Source organism: Pteropus medius, unplaced genomic scaffold, assembly GCF_902729225.1.
Source record: "Pteropus medius unplaced genomic scaffold, Ma_sr-lr_union100, whole genome shotgun sequence".
Lineage (NCBI taxonomy): Eukaryota > Metazoa > Chordata > Mammalia > Chiroptera > Pteropodidae > Pteropus > Pteropus medius.
This window is the reverse complement of record NW_024354502.1, coordinates 5,474,209-5,491,954: the sequence shown is the minus strand read 5'-3', so window position 1 is coordinate 5,491,954 and position 17,746 is coordinate 5,474,209. Positions and strand designations below refer to the sequence as shown.

At 36.4% G+C, this 17,746-nt stretch overlaps 1 long non-coding RNA gene across 1 annotated transcript in view; it reads left to right on the top strand.

Moving 5' to 3' along the window:
• LOC120595511 (uncharacterized) overlaps positions 1-17,746 on the top strand; it is a 404,234-nt gene that overhangs the window by 343,448 nt on the left and 43,040 nt on the right. The window contains exon 4 of the long non-coding RNA XR_005650880.1: positions 9,419-9,473. This is a non-coding gene — a long non-coding RNA (uncharacterized LOC120595511). The remainder of the gene's footprint in view (positions 1-9,418; positions 9,474-17,746) is intronic.

Sequence of the window (17,746 nt, the reverse complement as noted above, 5' to 3'; positions counted from 1 at the left end):
GTCAACCCAAAGGCGAGTCTCAGGCATTCACTGAGTGTACATGTTTGAAGACATGCCTTAGCAACCAGAGATGGGGACCTCCTTCAAATAATAAGTGTGGCTACGATGACTTAATCCTAAAAGTTTTAGATAGAAAAGCTTTAGAATAAAGCTATTTTTTTCACCCATTTATTAACTTTAGTTTTCCAGTTTAGCATTACTTTCATTTTATTGTGTATCATAATCTTTAGTGCTTAAGTTTTCTGAAGTCTCAATCTGGTCCTGGATATTAGCCTAGGCGAATTATTTTTATGTGAAAAATTCATGAGTGAGAGTGAGGGAAAGTGTGGGGATTGGAACAGAGGAGAGTATCGGCCAGCAAGGCTATTGCTGCCCAAGTACTAAAATCAAGTTTACTTCAGTTTTTGACCGCTATTCACTGGCCAATTTATAAAAGAAAGAGGCAAGGTCCTGTATTTTAATGTCCATCCAATTTAATATTAAAAAAAAATTTTTTTAAGTAACTATTATTCACATATATGGTGAATTTCCTAAATTTTCATCTTGATTTTTAAATAACTTGGGTAAAATATTGTTAAATCTACTAAATATATTGTAGTGATTAAGACTGGAGGCTCTGCAGTTAGACTTTCTGGGTTTGAATACTGGCACTGCTACTTAATATGTGTACAGCTTTGAGAATTTGTTTAATGTTTTTAAGACTCAATTTTCTGTCTTATAAATTCATTTGAGGGTTCCGTGAAGTGATACGTAAACCTGAGTACAATGCCTGAGAAGTGAGTGTTCAACATGTTTTATTATTTTTACTACTAATATATCTATGACTTCTACTACTCAGTAGTATAAATATATATATGATTTTGCAAAAAAATAAAAACTATGTATATCTTTTTATAAAATTTTATTCTAGTAAACATTAAGTTTTTTGATTCATCCTTAGCCATTTATACTGAAATATTCTGCCTAAGCTTAATAATGTCCACTGTCTCTTTTGTGCTGCGATATAAATCTAAGGGTAAGGGTATGAATGTCAGAATGCGAGTTTTGTTGAAGCTCTGAGAAGACTCTGCTAAGACCCCAGAGGGTTTTATTTTTTTTTAAACACTATCGTTTGTTTATCTATTTATACATTTATTTTATTTTGTAAAGATTTCGTTACGGGTTTCCCAAGGCATCTGAATTTTAATGTAGAATACAAAAAGAAAATAGAAGAAAAAGCAAAAAAAAAAGTTTTATTTGTATCACAGTCCGGCCTATGACTCAAGGTCAGTTTTGAAGCCAACAAAGAAATGAAAAATAAGCCAAGGACTGAATTCATATTTGGACTGTTACATTCTGGGTGTGTCATGGGGCTTCACAATCTTTTAGGTTAGATTACTTACCGTGTTCTCATTTCCTCGTACTCCATGTATTTTTCAGGAAATACTTCCGATGGAAAAAGCTCTGGCCCATACTATCTGCAAGAAGTTTGTTTATGATGATCGATTCAAATGGTCAGACAGCAGTTGAACATTTATCACAATAAAGAATCTGTGCTAAGTGACAGGGCACAAAACAAGGAACCAAATATTGATCTGCTTTTTGCAGGCTCGAACTGCAATTAAAGAGAGAGAAAGAGAGAGGGAGAAGGAGAGGAGAGAGGGTGGAAAGAAGGGGAGAAGAGAGGGCAAGGGAGGGAAAGAAAAGGAGGGAAGGAAGGAAGGAAGGATAGAGGGAGGAGTGTCCCATAGGACTTCCACAAAGATAAGCACTATAAGAGAAGAACAAACCAATTGCTTAGAAGAGGAGTGAGTATAAGCTAAATGGTTTAAATAGTTCAGAGAAGACAGGATCCTTTCTTGAACCCACCTATAAACTAAATTTCCTATTTGATTTTGAAACAGTAGAGGGACATTCAGGTTTCCATTTTTTTATTCCTTTTATTTTAAAATTATTTTCTAACTTCTAAAGATGGCATGCTACAAATGGAGATTATACTTGCTGAATTTGTGGTATATCTTGCTACTTTCAACAAGCCTTCCTAGATTTATATACAGTATTAATAAAGCCAGTACTCTTCTACTTCCCCAGAGAGAGAAGCTGGGACCTGGAAAAAGGTCCAGTAAGGAAGTCTTCCTGGCAGCGATTGGGAGGTGGTTTGGGGAAGGATGGGTTAGGGAAAGATTCTAGCAATGGCTGCCCAGGCAGAGCAGGCAACAGGTCATTAGGTAAGCATTTACATTCTCATTTTTACAAATGAGGGAACAGTTATAGAGCAAACTGCACTGTTTAGGTTCACATGGCTAGAAAGCTTGAAACTGGGATTTGAATCAGGTCTGTGATTCCTAAGCTACTCCTATTATTCCTAAACTATTTCTGTTGTATCGTGATCATCTCCTGGCAATAATTAAAATCCTCCCAAGATTAAAAAGTCTTCTTGGGCATTGAATTGCAAATAACCTGTTAGTTTATGTAAACTGTGTTCTTACAGGTGCTAATTTATTATGGATCCATTATTAAAGATGAACAATAATGAGAAAAATTGAAAACTAGGATTTCATCTCTTAGGAAGAGAAGCACAGAATCTCCTAATTTAAAGAAAAGTCAAAAATCATCAGGTACAGCCTCCTTAATCAATCAGTAAAGTCCAGAGTGATGATGTGACTTATCCTAGTTCCCCGCTACCTTGTGGCAAAGCTAGTATTAGAATCTGGATTTTCTGATACCTCGCCTAATAATTTGCCAGTAGAGATGCTTCCCACAGTCTTTGTTTGTTAGTTGTAGCAGCAAAGTGAGAACAACTGACAATATTTCAATCTTTCTTAAGCATTTTCTCACCTGAATAAGTTCTGTACATCCAGGAGCAGGTAAGACTATGCTAAAGAATTGCCTTTACCCTGCATCTATATTTGCTTAGGAACAATGTATAGATGGAAATATTGTAACAAAGTTTTCCAAGATACACTTTTTATATCACACACCACTCCGTGGATTTTATTGTTTTAGGTAAACATAGAGAAACATGTATTTCTTAAGAGGAAAGCATTTGACACCACGTCAGTATTTGAATTCTGGGTCTACCCCTCGCTAGTCTTTGTGTAACATGTCATGTCTGCACCTCAGTTTTCTCATATCTAAAATTATGGAAATAACAATATATCACGAAGTTGTTATGGGGATTGAAAGAGGTGCTACATGGAAATCCACATGGTTTATCAGAATTCTACCCCTTTTTATTGCTGAGTGATAAATCATTATATTTATTCATTGACCATTGATGGACAATTAGGCTATTTCCAGTTCGGGGCTATAATAAATAAAATTGCTATGAACATTTTTGCACAAGTCTTTCTGGGAATATGTATGTTCATTTTTTTGAGTGACTGCTTAGAAGTAGAATTTCTGGGTTATAGGGCAGTGTGCACTTAACACTACTAAAAACAAGCAAATCCATTCCCATCACAGTTGGACCATTTTATAGTCCCACTAACAAGGTATGAGAGTTCAGTGGGCTTTGTTAATTTTCAGAGGAGTGGAGTTTACATTTCGAGATGCTGTCAAGCCTGCTCAGAGTTCAACAACCCTTGTCTCCAGGGCAAATAGGTTTTGAAGCAGCTGTGTTACTGTACAGAAGCTTCCTCCATTATGCATTTCTCCCCTGTACAACCTTTAAGTTGCTTTACCTCTCTGACTATTATTCTTTTCTGGAAGATCAAATATTTCTTGGATTTTTGAATTCTTAAATATTACTTCATCAGAGAGACCTGTCACCATCACATGATCAGAAGTTATTCTCTGTTACTTTTTCATAATATTTTCTATTATGACATTAATAAATAAATAAAAATTTGCAACTTTTATTTATTGTTGTGTTAACTTTTTCAATGTCTTACTCTTCCACTAGGCCGCAATATACATGAGGACATGTTTAATGACTGTATGTGTGTGTGTGTGTGTGTGTCTGTGTGTAGTGCCTAGTTCAATGCCCTGACATAATAATAATAATTTTTATCATTTTTCTGTACTTAGGGTGTGCCAGCCATTTCTCTAGGCATTTCTATGCAATTTTCACAGCAACCCTATGAGACAGGTATAATTATTTTTATGCGTGTTTTATAGGTGAGGGAAACAACATAGGACCCAAAATGTTAAATAACTTACCTCAAGGTAAAAGCTAGAATAAAGTACAGATAATTTGGCTCAATACTGTCATCTTAACTAATTCTTAGAAATATTCTATAATGATTTTTACGAATGTGATAAGTTCTCAGAGAATATTTTTAATGACTAAATAAAAGCTTAGAAGCTAATGATTTGGATTTTGTGCTTAATAATTAACATGAAATCATCTAATGTAATTCCCTCAACAATGTAATGACACAGAAACTATTGTAATTCTATCTAATGATGAGGTATTAAATTACAAGACCAAAATCACAAAACTAATTTGTTTAAAGATTAGACCTTAAATGTATATCTTTGTCATTAGTTTTCCTTCCAGAATTTCCGAGAAGATGAGATAAAGGATTGTGAGGGTTCCTTGGAAAGCATAGAAACACTTGTGATGGAGAATTCTAGTAGGATAGTGTCCTGGACAGTCTGTGGTAGGAGGGACGTATCACTTCCACTCTTCAGGCTCCTACTATCACGTTCTTTACAATGAGACCTAGAACTCCTTCCACCAAGAGGCAAAGCCCATGGAGCCACCCCCTCACCTGAGCTTGCCTTTGCGACGTGTTTGGCCAATAAGAGAATAAATAATGGGACACAAATAAAGGATTGAAAATCATGAATTTACTGGGACTTTTCTGCTTGCTTCTCTTGCAAGGACTAAAACCAGCACCGTGTGAATAAATCTAGGCCAGGTTGTGGGGTAATGGGAGACACATGACTTGTTACCCCACCAACCCTAAACTAAACTTGCAAGTAATGCCACCCTGACCAGCCAGCCCCAGCTGAGCTGCTAAGTGGGCCCAGACTAGAACTGCTGGGCCAACTCACAGAATTATCAGAAATAATAAATTTTGTTGTATAAGCCAAAATGTTTTGGGGTGATTGATATACAGCAAGAGTTGACTGACACGATTCCAAACTTTGGTTTACCTATAATATTCTCTTTGGGTTTGCACCACTAGATACACGTTTGCCATGGTAGCTGTGGAGGAGGAGGAAGTGATGTCATTAAGTTAAGATAAGCAGTTGGAAACCAATGTGCCCCATACTGTGTAATAACCTGATTTACTTTACTATTTAGAGAGAGAGGGAAATATGAAATCGATTGAGGCTAAACAGTCTACCCTTAATTGCAAATAATCATTTTATAGATGAAATATTTTTCAGTATTTTTTTTATTTGACCTAAAAGAATATTATAGAGGATCTTTTCTTCTATTATCCAAACACACTAGCTGGCTTATTTTGTAAGATATCTTGGAAAGGACACTAATTAATTATCATGCTAAACTTGTTCTCATTTGAGGAATAGATGTTAAAGATCATTTCCGCAATCTTTTTTTCACATCATTTTGTCTAATCCTCTTCTAGCCACAAAGACCTTTCATATGAATGCAAATATTTGTTCTTACTTAAACTTTAGATTGAATCTATTTAATAAATGGCAGACAATGCCAAGATGATTGTGGTGAGCTCACGAATTCAAACATATGGTTGACTGTCATCAGTCAAAAATAAATTGGATATTTTTATCATAAAATAAGCGAAGGCCATTTAAAATATACAATACTTAATGAATTATAGAGTTTATGTTTGTCATTGTATGGGAGAACTATTCAGATACCAAATGTCAGGCTTTTTTCTTCTCGGAAAACTCAGTCTAGTCTTTTGTCTTTGGCCAGATAGCATGTGCGATGCACATGGAAAGAATACAGGGTTCAGAATCTAAAGAATTCTGTTTGATCATCAGCACTATAATTAACAAGCCGTGTTTTATAGGATTATTAGACTACTTAATATCTTTGCAAATAAATTTTCTTATCTCTAAAATAGCTTATATTTATTGAATATTTACTATGTACCAGGCCCTGGATAATATGCATTAAATGGAATATCTTATTAATTCTCACAGAAACCCTATGAGGTAGACTTTTCATCATTTTCATTTTACCCACAAGGAAATTAAGGTTTGGAGAGTTTAAGTAACTTGTCTAGAATGATAAAGCCTGTGATTTGTAGAGCTAGAATTCTAGAGAGTCCTTGCTCCAGAGCCTGAAATTATAATTACTCTCCCACAGTCCTTCTCTCCCCAGCCAGCTCCATCTCAGTTCTCTTGGGAATTTTCTTCCTTTTCAATATCAAAGAGTTATAACAAGAATGAAATGAGAATGCATATGTAAGAGTTTATGTACTTGAAAGCACTATACATATTAATATTCAACAAATAATTATAAGCAGCTACCATGCAAGTAACAATTGCCAGATTGGGTTTCAGCCAACCTAGTGTATAGATACAGACAGTTACTCCGGGGAATGTTTGCTAAAAGTCAGAATTGTCTTCTGTGACACCAATGTCAAAAAGTTAGCAATATATCCAAAATATTTTCGTTTTCTTTCATAACTCTTTCGATCATCTGTGAACATATGTTTATAAATATTTTTGAGTCAGTATGTGTATTTTCATTCCCTAACTCTGAGGTAACAAGTTCCATATGTTTATCCTTAACTCACTTGTCCTTTTGTTTGTAGCTTAACGTCTCTCTCAAATTTCAAAGAATGTTTCTAGTATTCTGAGATTCTATGAATTAGTTTATATTCAGTGTATTTAAATCCTTCTCGATTGTATAGACTTCAGTTCTATCTTCCTAGGTCTTTGTTTTCCCATCTTCCAATCTGAAGACTCATAATATTTTTGAAACTCTTTTTAGAAACATTAGGTGTTGTCTATGTGATGCCAAACATCTGGCCGAAAATGGAATAAAGAAGTGAAACACCAGGATAGAGTCACATATTCAGCTGTTTGGCATTAGGTAACTGAGTTTCAAGTTCTCATCCAGAGATGTAGAGGCAGAGGCCACATCTTCCTTTCTCTAAGGGTTACTGAGCACAATGCAAGAGGGTAGCAGGGTTTAGGAATGATAGACCAGGATGTTGTGGTGTCGACACATCCAAAGAAGTGATTGAATTCGACTTCTGTTCTCTGCTCTCAAACAATAAGATGATTTTCCTCTAGTGACTTGCAATGGTAGAGCACTCGAATGAGTTTCCAAAAGAGAGGCCTCCAGTATTTAGTAACCAGACTAGATTTTTTTGTTGTTGTTTTTTTTGTTGTTGCTGTTGTTTGCCATGTGGTAAGTTTTAAAGTTAGGACATCCTGTGGATTGGTAGGGATTAGAGAAAGTGGCCAGGAAGAAATATTAAGAAGTGTTCTTAAATGAGGCCATAATTGTCTAACTTGTATATAGTCACACTACTTTTCTGTGTACTGAATAAGACATCTTACAAGATAAATTAGCTACAATATTTGGATAATAGAAGAAAAGGGCCATTATAATATTACATAAAATGAGAAAAGAACTGCAGTTTCTAATTAAGTGCCCGTCTGTTGTACAATGAACTATTTGTTGAACTTTTAAAATATAATTTGGAATCTTTGAATAAATGACTTACAGCCACGCAGTAAAAACAGAGACATTTATGCTGGGACACATGGATTGCATTATCTTTTCTGAGGCTTGTTTGCTCTTCTACAGACTGGGCCTAACTACCTGGGATAGCCAGGAAGCGAGGAGCCAGGTGGCTTGGCAGGAAGAACCCCACTCTACCTTAGCTGGCAGGAAGCCAAAGGTCATTCTGAAAGAAGTCCTTAACTCAGAGTAGTTGTTGTGTGGGAAGTGGTGCCTTCTGATTTTGAAATGGTAGTGACATCAAGGACAAAGAAATCCCAGTAGGACCCAAAGCACTATGTAATATTTTAAGAAGGGTTCCTTGGGTCATGTTGTGCAACTATCCACTTCCTGAAATTTACCTTCGGGGAGAAATCGAAAACCTTCCCGGTGCATAGATGTATAACTTGAGGACAGAGAGCACATGCCAGTATGTTAATGCATATACTTTGATCCCTTTAACAGTCTTAAGTCATTTGAAATTCCCATTTACTTGGATTTGGCCAGAAACAGTCTCTCAGTGCTCAGGAAAAAAATGTCTTAAAGATCCACAGAGGAGGCTCATGAGGCTTCTTGGACACCAACCTCTCTTACAAAACATTTTCGATGAGTCAAATGTAAACAAATTGAATTCATAGAGGCCAAATTTTTCTTGACAAATATGAGCTTAATAACAAGGGTTGGGAGGGAGAGAGAAGAGGTGGGGAGGCCTTGGGAGAACATGTGCTGAGTTTTGCTGATCACAAAGTATCATACAAAGATGTCTTGATACATGCACACAACCAGAGCTGAATTCACTCAGCGCTGCCATTGTTCCAGCAAGAAATCTGGCAATAATATTTGGTTTACTTGCTATTTGGTCTTTGCCCAAAGCAACTCTGATATACAAATCCCCATGTCACCATTCTGCATAGTAATTGATACTCCCGGTATTCTTGAATGCCTTTTTTCTTTTCAGAATCAGGATACTTTCTCAATCAGAAAATGCGAATGTAATCATGTCTAGAATTCAGGAAGTACAAGTAAGGATATCAGAAGAGCCTTCCTGTATGAAGGATGTTTGAAATGAATTTTAAAAAATGTAAAAAGTTCAGCCATTCATAAAAATATGGCCAGATTTATAGGGGGAAAAAAAAAGTGCATCAAAGTACAATAAAACTGAATGGTATACTCAGAGAACTACAAATAGTCTGGATTCCTAGAGTGTCAAATTTGGAAGGGAGTAGAAGGGGATGAGATTGAAAAGGAAAGCAGGGCTCGGATCATGGCAATATTTTGAGGGGAATATTTAACCTTAATAAGACTGTCGTGAGGAAGAGGAGTGATTGTATTAGATGGAGCTAAGTCTTTAAGCAGAGTAAAAGATTTGAATGGTATTCCAGGAAAAGTCTGAGATGTCATGGCAAGATGGGAGATTAAATAACAGAATCCATTTCTCCAGTTATAATGCTATGAGCTAGCAAACATGGAGAACTGACATAGAGCCTTCCCATAAGCACAGACTCTGGAACACAGATTTGGGGTCCACGGGTCTGGGTTCAAATTTTACCTTCATCACTTACTAGCTGTGCGTCGTTAGATAATTCAGTCTCTGAACCATAGTCTTCACATCTGTCAAATATGAATAAAATAATATTTAATTCATAGGGTTGTTATATGAGGTTATTAATTGACAATATAAAAAGCATTTTAAAAGTATTCGAAGAATAAATATATTATTAGTGCCACACACAGGTATCACGCCAAGCTCTTGATAGATATTTTCTTACTTAATATTCAGAATAACCTCATGAGAACAGCACTGTCATTTTTATTTTTCAGATGAGGATAGTGCAGCTTGGAGAGCCCAAATAACTTCCCCACAGTCACCGAACTGGTAAGTGTTAAAGATGCCATCTAAATCCACAGCCCCGTGCTCTTAACATTTTGCTGTGACATCTGTGGAAGTTCTAACTTCCTTGTCTCTGAGTAGAGAAACTCAGGAATAGTGCAAGGTATAAGATACATTTTTTTCTTATTTGTGTCTGGGAGAGAATGCATATATACATAGCACTACTCTTAATGGGAAATGGACTGGAATAGCACACAGTAGAGAAGCTAGAATTTAGGACACTTGGTTTAAATATCCACTCCCCGATTTATGATTATTACTTTGAGAAATGCCTTCGTCTGGATGTGGTTGAAAATGGAAGACAATCAAGTGGGAGAAAGCCCTTTGTAAATGATAACATGCTAGATAAGAGTCGTCATTGATTGTCCCCTTAAAATCAGTGAAATAATAGTCCTTCATAATCATGACTTTTTTCTCAACCACCAAACTGAGCCATAAATGAAAACCATCCCTCTCAAACATTGTTAATTCTACATGTCCAGAAAGAATATCTTTGTTACTTTACATTGTACAAAACTTTGGAAAGGTAATTCAGGTGTTGCTCCTTACCTCCTTCCAGCCAACTCTACTTTAGTGTGACCCAAACATTATTCTAAAATCATTTATGACATAAACTGGAGCTTCTTCAAGACAGGAGGAGGCAGCAATTAGACCAACAGTAAACAGCTCAGAATTTCCTAAACTAAGGTTTTTGGTGCTCTGGGGATCCTTGAACACATTCCCAAGAGTCCATGAGAATTTTTAATTTGGAAATTTCATATCAATGGCAATCTAAAAATATGTAAACAAGCATATTTTGGACCATCTGATGGCAACCTCACAACCAATAATTATCCCATATCCAAAGATCTTAATAGTGTTCTATCTAGTTTTATTTTTCAATTGCAGTTGACATTCAATACTATATTAGTTTCAGGTGTATCACATAGTGGTTGGACATTATATAACTTATGAAATGATCCCCCTGATAAGTGTAGTACCCCTTGACTCCATACATAGTTATTACAATATTATTGACTGTATTCCTTATACTGTATTTTACATCCCTGAGACTATTTTGTGACTGCTAATTTGTACTTCTTAATCCCTTCCCCTATTTCACCTAACTTCCACAAGCCCCCTCCCATCTGGTAACCATCAGTTTTTTTCTCTGTATCTATGAGTTTTTTGTTTGTTTATTCATTTATTTTGTTTTTGTTTTTTTAGATTCCACACATACGTAAAATCATATGATATTTGTTTTTCTCTATCTGACTTATTTCACTTAGCAAAATACTCTCTAGTTTCATCCATGTTGTTGCAAAAGGTAAGATTTTATTCTTTTTTATGACCGAGTAATGTTCCATGAATGTACCACTTCTTCTTTATCCATTCATATGTAGATGGACGCATAGGTTGCTTCCATTTCTTGTCTATTGTAAGTAATGCTGCAGTGAACATAGGGATGCTTATATCTTTTTGAATCAATGTTTTAGGCTTCTTAGGATAAACACCCAGAAGTGGAATTCCTAGGTAATATGGCAGTTCTATTTTTAATCTTTTAAGGAACCAACGTACTGTTTTCCATAGTGGCTGCACCAATTTGCAATCCCACCAAGGGTGCCCGAGGGTTCCCTTTTCTCCACATCCTTGCCAACACCTGTTTGTTGATTTATTGATAGTGATTCCGACACGTGTGAAGTAATACCTCATTGTGGTTTTAATTTCGTTAATGATTAGTAATGTCGAGCATTTTTTCATACATTTATTGGCTTTCTGTATGCCTTCTTTCGAGAAATGTCTGTTCAGGTCTTCTACTCATATTTTAATCAGATTGTTTGGGGTTTGGGGTTTTTTGGTTTTTTTTTTTTTTTGCTGTTAAGTTGTATGAGTTCTTTATGTATTTTGGATGTTAACCCCTTATCAGATGTAACATTGGCGAATATCTTCTCCCATTCAGTAGGTTGTCTTTTTGTTTTGTTGATGGTTTCTTTTGCTGTGCAAAGACTTTTTAATTTGAGTAATTTTTGTTGTGAGTTCATCGTACCCAAGTACTTCTACTTTATCCTGGGCTGATGTGAAAAAAAAAAAATGGAGGCAAAATTACTATGTAAATGATGAATTTCTGCCAAGTGAGGGCCAAATGACATCATGTTATAGTTTTGCAGTAGTTGGAACAGAGAAGAACGGTGGAAAAAATGACTGATCTCACAGCATGCAGATGTATGGGCATAATGATTGCAAAAGAACTTGATCCTCAATAGTGAGTGCCATGTTCCTTTCTGGGTGGTTTTTAGTTTCAAGTAAACGACAACATCCATCACATTAAATAAATGTTACTAAATTAAATTTTACCAAGTTGCATCTTTTGTCTGCATTTAATTGTAAATGCAGTTGAATTTTACAGCTTAAAATTTTATAGGCATAGGGAGTTACATCTATAGATTTGTGCATATTTTAGCAACATCATAATAAAAGTCATTTAAATCAACATCAATATTAAACAGATTTGTTTCTTTTAAAAGAAGTCTGTTTATTACTAAAGTTTGGGAAACACTAAAATATTGGGGGAGAGTACAGCCTTTGGAATCAGATAGAATTAGGTTCAAGAGCCAATTCCTCTATTCTGTGGCTGTGTTATTTTAGGTAAGTTGCTTGTCTTTTCTAAGCTTCCTATTTTCTAAAAGGCGTTCATTATAATAATATGCAGACGATACCTAATTTGCATACATAGAGTACTCAACTCAACACAAACAGAATACTGTTTTTTTTCTAGCTCCCATGGAACTCTCAAGATAGAAATATCTTGGACCGTAAAACCAATCTGAACAAATTTTAAATAATTTAACCATTCACACCATATTCTCTGACCATAATGGTACAACTAGGAATCAATAACAGAAAGACCACAGGAAAATCTATACGTACTTGTCAATTGAACAGCACACTGCTAAATAACTCATAAATCAAAAAGGAAGTCTCAACAGACGTAATTCATACATAGAACTGAACGAAAGTAAAAGTAGAACATATCAAAATATGTGGGATGCAGTGCTGACAAGGATATTGATAGCACTACAACCTTACATTACAAAAGAGATGGTATCTCGCATGAGCGATATCCATTCATGCCTCAAGAATCTAGAAAACAATAGTACAATAAACCCAAAGGAAACAGAAGAAAGCAAAAATGACATTAAAACAGGAACACAATAGAAAAAGTCAATGAAACAAAAATCTGATTCCTAAAAAAAAATGACAGCATTAATAAACCTCTAGCAAGACTGACAAAAAAGAAAGGGAGAGAGAAAAAGCATAACCACAATAGAGGAGACACTTCCTATCTCATTTAATAAGACCAGTATTAATACCCTGATACCAAAAGCAGATAAAGGCGGTAAAACAGACCAGTATCTCATGAACTTAGATACAAAATACCTCAAAAATAATAACAAACTAGACAGAGCAATGTATGAAAAAATTTACAATACCATGACCAAGTGGGATTTATTCTGGGTTTGAAGGCTGATTCAACATTTACAAATATATTAGTGTATAATAACATATCAACAGGCTAAAAAGAAAAATCATATCATCATAGTAATTAATTCAGAGAACGAATTTGACAAAATCCAACAACACCTTATGATAAAAACTCTCGGAAAACTAAGAATTGAAGGAAACTTCCCCAGCTTTATAAAGAGAACCTACAAAAATCCTTCTGCTAACATTATCCTTAATGTGAGAATAGAAAGCTATTCTTTCCCTCCGTGATTGGGCACAGGGCACTGATACCTGCTGTCTTCTCTCTTATTCAGCAAAGTCCTGGATATTCTAGCTACTGCAATAGGGAAGACAAAGAAATAAAAGGTGCACAGGTTGGAAAAAGAAAATAGTGACCACTTGTGAGTGCCATGATTGTCTACATAGAAAATTTCAAGGAATCCAGCACACTCAACTCACCCCTCCCTGCAAAAAAAAAAAAAAAATCTTGCTAGAACTAATTGAATTCAGTGAGGTCCTAAGTTATAAGACCAATACATAAAAGTCAATCATTTTTATATAATAAAAAACCATGTGAAGCTGAAATTAAAAACAAAATATTATTTACCATTGCTTTAAATAAAATAAAATACTTAGGTATAAATCTAACAGAACATGTACCTATATCCTGAAAATAGCAGGAATTATTTTTTATCAAACAAAGCAATCAACAAGTACTGATGAACTGATCACCTCCACTAAATTAGACAATGCGGGGGATACGAAGAAAGTCGAGACTCAGCCTGCTTTCTGAGAGCTGAAAATGTAAGTGAGGAAATGAAAGATGCACGAATAAGAGAGATTCTACAATAGGATGCAGGTTGCATGGGAGAGTAGAAAGAGTTTGAGTTTACAAAGCTGGCAAATATGTGTTTCAGCTCCAGAACTTCCATTGACTATCTGTGTAGATTTGGTACATTTTTTAAATCTGTGAGCCTCATATCTCTCATCCATTGAATGGAGCTAATAATAGCTACTCACAATGCCTTAAAGATTACATGAAATAACCTATGTGACTGACACTTGAGCACTCCCTCTGGTTCAATCACCCTCCATGTGGTGTTTGCATCGTCCCTAAGAATTAGGTATGATCATCATTCTCATACTACAGATGATGAAATAAGCCTCAGGAAATAAACTGTCTCCCCCACGGTGTCACAGCTCTTAAATAGCAAAACTGGGTTCCGACTCGTATCTCTGAATCCAGATTCTAAATTCTTAACAGCTACACAGTATTATCTCTAAATCCTTTTTTTCCCGTAATTCTACGATTTTTTTTTTTTTCCAAAAACCACCAGGCTAGCGGCTGAAATGAATTGATGGGCACATAAAGCAAATTATTAGTCTGAGCGTCCCTCCTAAATCAAGTTCATTTTCTACAAAAGACACATTAAGTGGTATATCCCATTCCTTGCTTCTGTTTATCCCTTACCCTACATTAGATTTTAATTCCAAAGTCACTCTCCTATATAATTTGTTTAATCCCTTTATTCTTTAATGCCCCATATTTGAGGTGACACTTTCATTTTATTGGTTGGCAGGATAAACCAGACTTTTCTCTGCTACCTTCATCTTTCATTCCCACTGTACCAAATATGCTTCTGGAGAAACTGAAACAAAAGTTTACACATACTTCTTCAATTTTCACTTCCTCAGACTAGAGACCTATCCAGTGGGGACATAACCAAAGAGACCCGCCTTGTGGAATACAGCTTCTGAGAGACGCCAACAGAGAGAACTAAAGCTCACAGCAGCTAATTAATGCTTTATCTCTGGATTTCAAGACTTCACCTATAAAAATGTAGCTTGAGCTTGGCTTCCATTTATAAACTATCGAACCTATATATTTTAAACATTTACAAACTACTAAATGTTTCAATAAGTAAGGATCATAGGATATATTCTGGGGATAATTTTTACATTATATTATGGGTAATAGTTGTTCATCAGAGAGGCCAATAAATTTTGTAATCTTGAGGATAGAATGACATTTATTTATCTTTGAGTATTCAGCTTGTTATATAATGCCTAACACACACAAGAAGGTTTTGTTGATTCACTAGCTGAATGAATACATGAATGAATGTGATCAGTGTGTATAACTCAGCTATCTAAAAGATTGCTATGATGGTTAATTTCATGTGCCAACTCAACTGGGTCACGGAGTCCTCAGATACTCAGTTAATCGTTATTTCTGGGCGTGTCTGTGAGAGAGTTTCTGGATGAGATCAAAATTTGAATCAGACTGAGTAAAACAGAGGGCCCTCCCCAATGTGGGTGGGCCTCATCCAATCCACTGAAAGCCTGAATAGAAAAAAAAGAAAGGCTGAGTAAGAAAGAATTCTCTCTCTCTGACCATCTTCGAGCTAGGGACGTAGCTCTTGTCCTGCCTTTAGACTCAGACTGAAGTTTATACCATTGGTTATCCTGGTTCCCAGGCCTTCAGACAGACTAGAGCCACGCTGTTGGCTCTATCGGCCTTTATAGTCACATGAGCCAGTGCCTTATGATAAATTTCTGTGTTTCTCTCTCTGTATCTGTCTCTCCATCTCTCTCTCTCTGTTTGTGTGTGTATCTAACCTTGTCTCTATGCCATATCACTCAACCTCACAATACAGAAAGCCAGATTTTCTACTGTGTCTCTTACACTTAGAACAAGAGTAGACACCCTCTTCTATGTGCTTCTGGGAAGGTTTGAGGTTTGCCTGGCTCCAAATAGCTTATCCAAGGAAACATCTTCCATTTCTCACTGCTATGTCTACCCAAAAGAAAATCGAAGGCTGCTGTGGCTGCAGCTGTGGCTGAACAAATGGAAACAGTTTCTGGAAAATAGTTAGCATGTCATAGTTCTGCATTGGCCCTTCTTCTTTCTAGAATTGTACGGGTGCATTCAGTGTTTTCTATGTGCTAGGCACTGAGTTAGATTTTCTGAACATTAGCTCATTTATTCTTAACAGTTTTGTGAAGTCGCCACTAATATTCCAGATTTACATGTGAGAAACTTGAAGCTTAGGGAAGCAAAGGAGCTAGAATTTAAACTCAGGTCTGTCTGAATGAAGAGCACACCTTAGCACCGCATCATGGTGGACAGCTTTGTTAAGATCTGACACTTGAGTGAATTTGGAAGGACTCAGTTTGGTGAGAAAAACCAGGTTCGTAGGCCATAACCTTTGGCCATGGTGCTAATCCAAGTCTTTTTCAACCCTTGGGGACATTGCAGAAGCAACCACAGCCATGCTACTTTCAGAGTAGGGACCATTTCTCTCCATGAAACCGGCAGAATAGATAGCTTGTTGACTGATGCCTTGGGCCACAGAAAACCTGCAAGCCATGTGCTCCAAAGAAAAGCCGAGTCCTCAGGAAAAGTTATCTTTTCCAGATTGTGCAAACTTTGGAGAGCTGAGCTTAGGCAGGTTAATGCAGTTTAACGCAAAGACAGCGTAGGAGGGGAAAGAAAGCAAAACTAATGAAGCTCAGCCTTTGATCTTTACTAATCAAGGCGTTTCATGAGGTACTTTATGATCATGTAGTACTCATTTCCTAATGAAAATGGTTTAAGTATGATTTTACTGGAGAGATCTAAGAAGCAGCCATCTAGGGAAGCGAGCCAGAAATTAGGTAACTCAAGACCACTCAGGAAATCAAAACAGTTACAGCTCCATTAGCCAAGTGTAATGTTTTTGGAGGGAAGGCAAAGGGGCCCAGGTAGCCAGAAATTTTCCTTGCCTTCATTCTCCCAGGGGAAAATATTAAGTACATTGCACATTCTGGGGCATCTTAATCCCCATTCTTAACCCGTATTCAGGCAGGGCTACGAGTCTCTTACCACCTTTGCACACTAGCACTCAGCTGTTTACCTTATAATAACTTGCCTTTCCACTCTTGGCAGAGCCCCACTTGCCAGATGGACACTTCATTGAGTGTACATGTTCTGGAAGGAAGGAAATGTCTCTTGGGATGTGTCTGATGGAAAACAAAGATGTCCAGTGTGTTACTCTACATTTCAATAGCACTTCGTATTTGCAGAGGGCTTTATCATAATGTTTTATTAGCGATTGCCTGCAACAACCCACCGAGAGAGATGGCGATGTTTTCACCGAGCAAACAAAATTAAGGCACATACAGGCTAATTTGCTCCAGCCCACACAGCAAGGATTAGAAATTCTAGACCCAGAGTCACATGTTTTCAGAGCCTCACTTATTTTAGGTTCTCTAAGGTTGCAGTTATGACTACAGACACCCAATCTGAATAGCAACTTAAGGTGGTACTCTTAAGTATCCATGCCAAATATAAATTTTGTATGAGGTGTAATAACTGTGGAAAACCTTAAGGGTGGTTTGCCATGTTCTTCTTATTTACATGATCTTGTGTTTTTCTGGCTCTTCCAGTTAATCTTCAGAGATTCTTCTGTTATACCTCCCTGCTCCATTCTGTTGCCAACTGTGAACAACCCTAATGATCTGTTTCTTGTATTTTTATGCCACTACTCTCTCCAGCTTCACAATAATATTTATGCCACTACCCTCTCCAGCTTCACCATAGTATTAATAAATTTCAGGTTACAAAGTTGTTCTCTCTCCTCCAAATTATTTCTGCCTTTCATTCATTTGTTGATTCAAGACATATTTCTTGTATCTACCATGTGCTCGGGGCACGGGACAAAGAGGTGATTAAAACTCAGTGCTTCCATTCATATAGTTCATAGGCTACCAACACATGGCCACATAGAGAAATC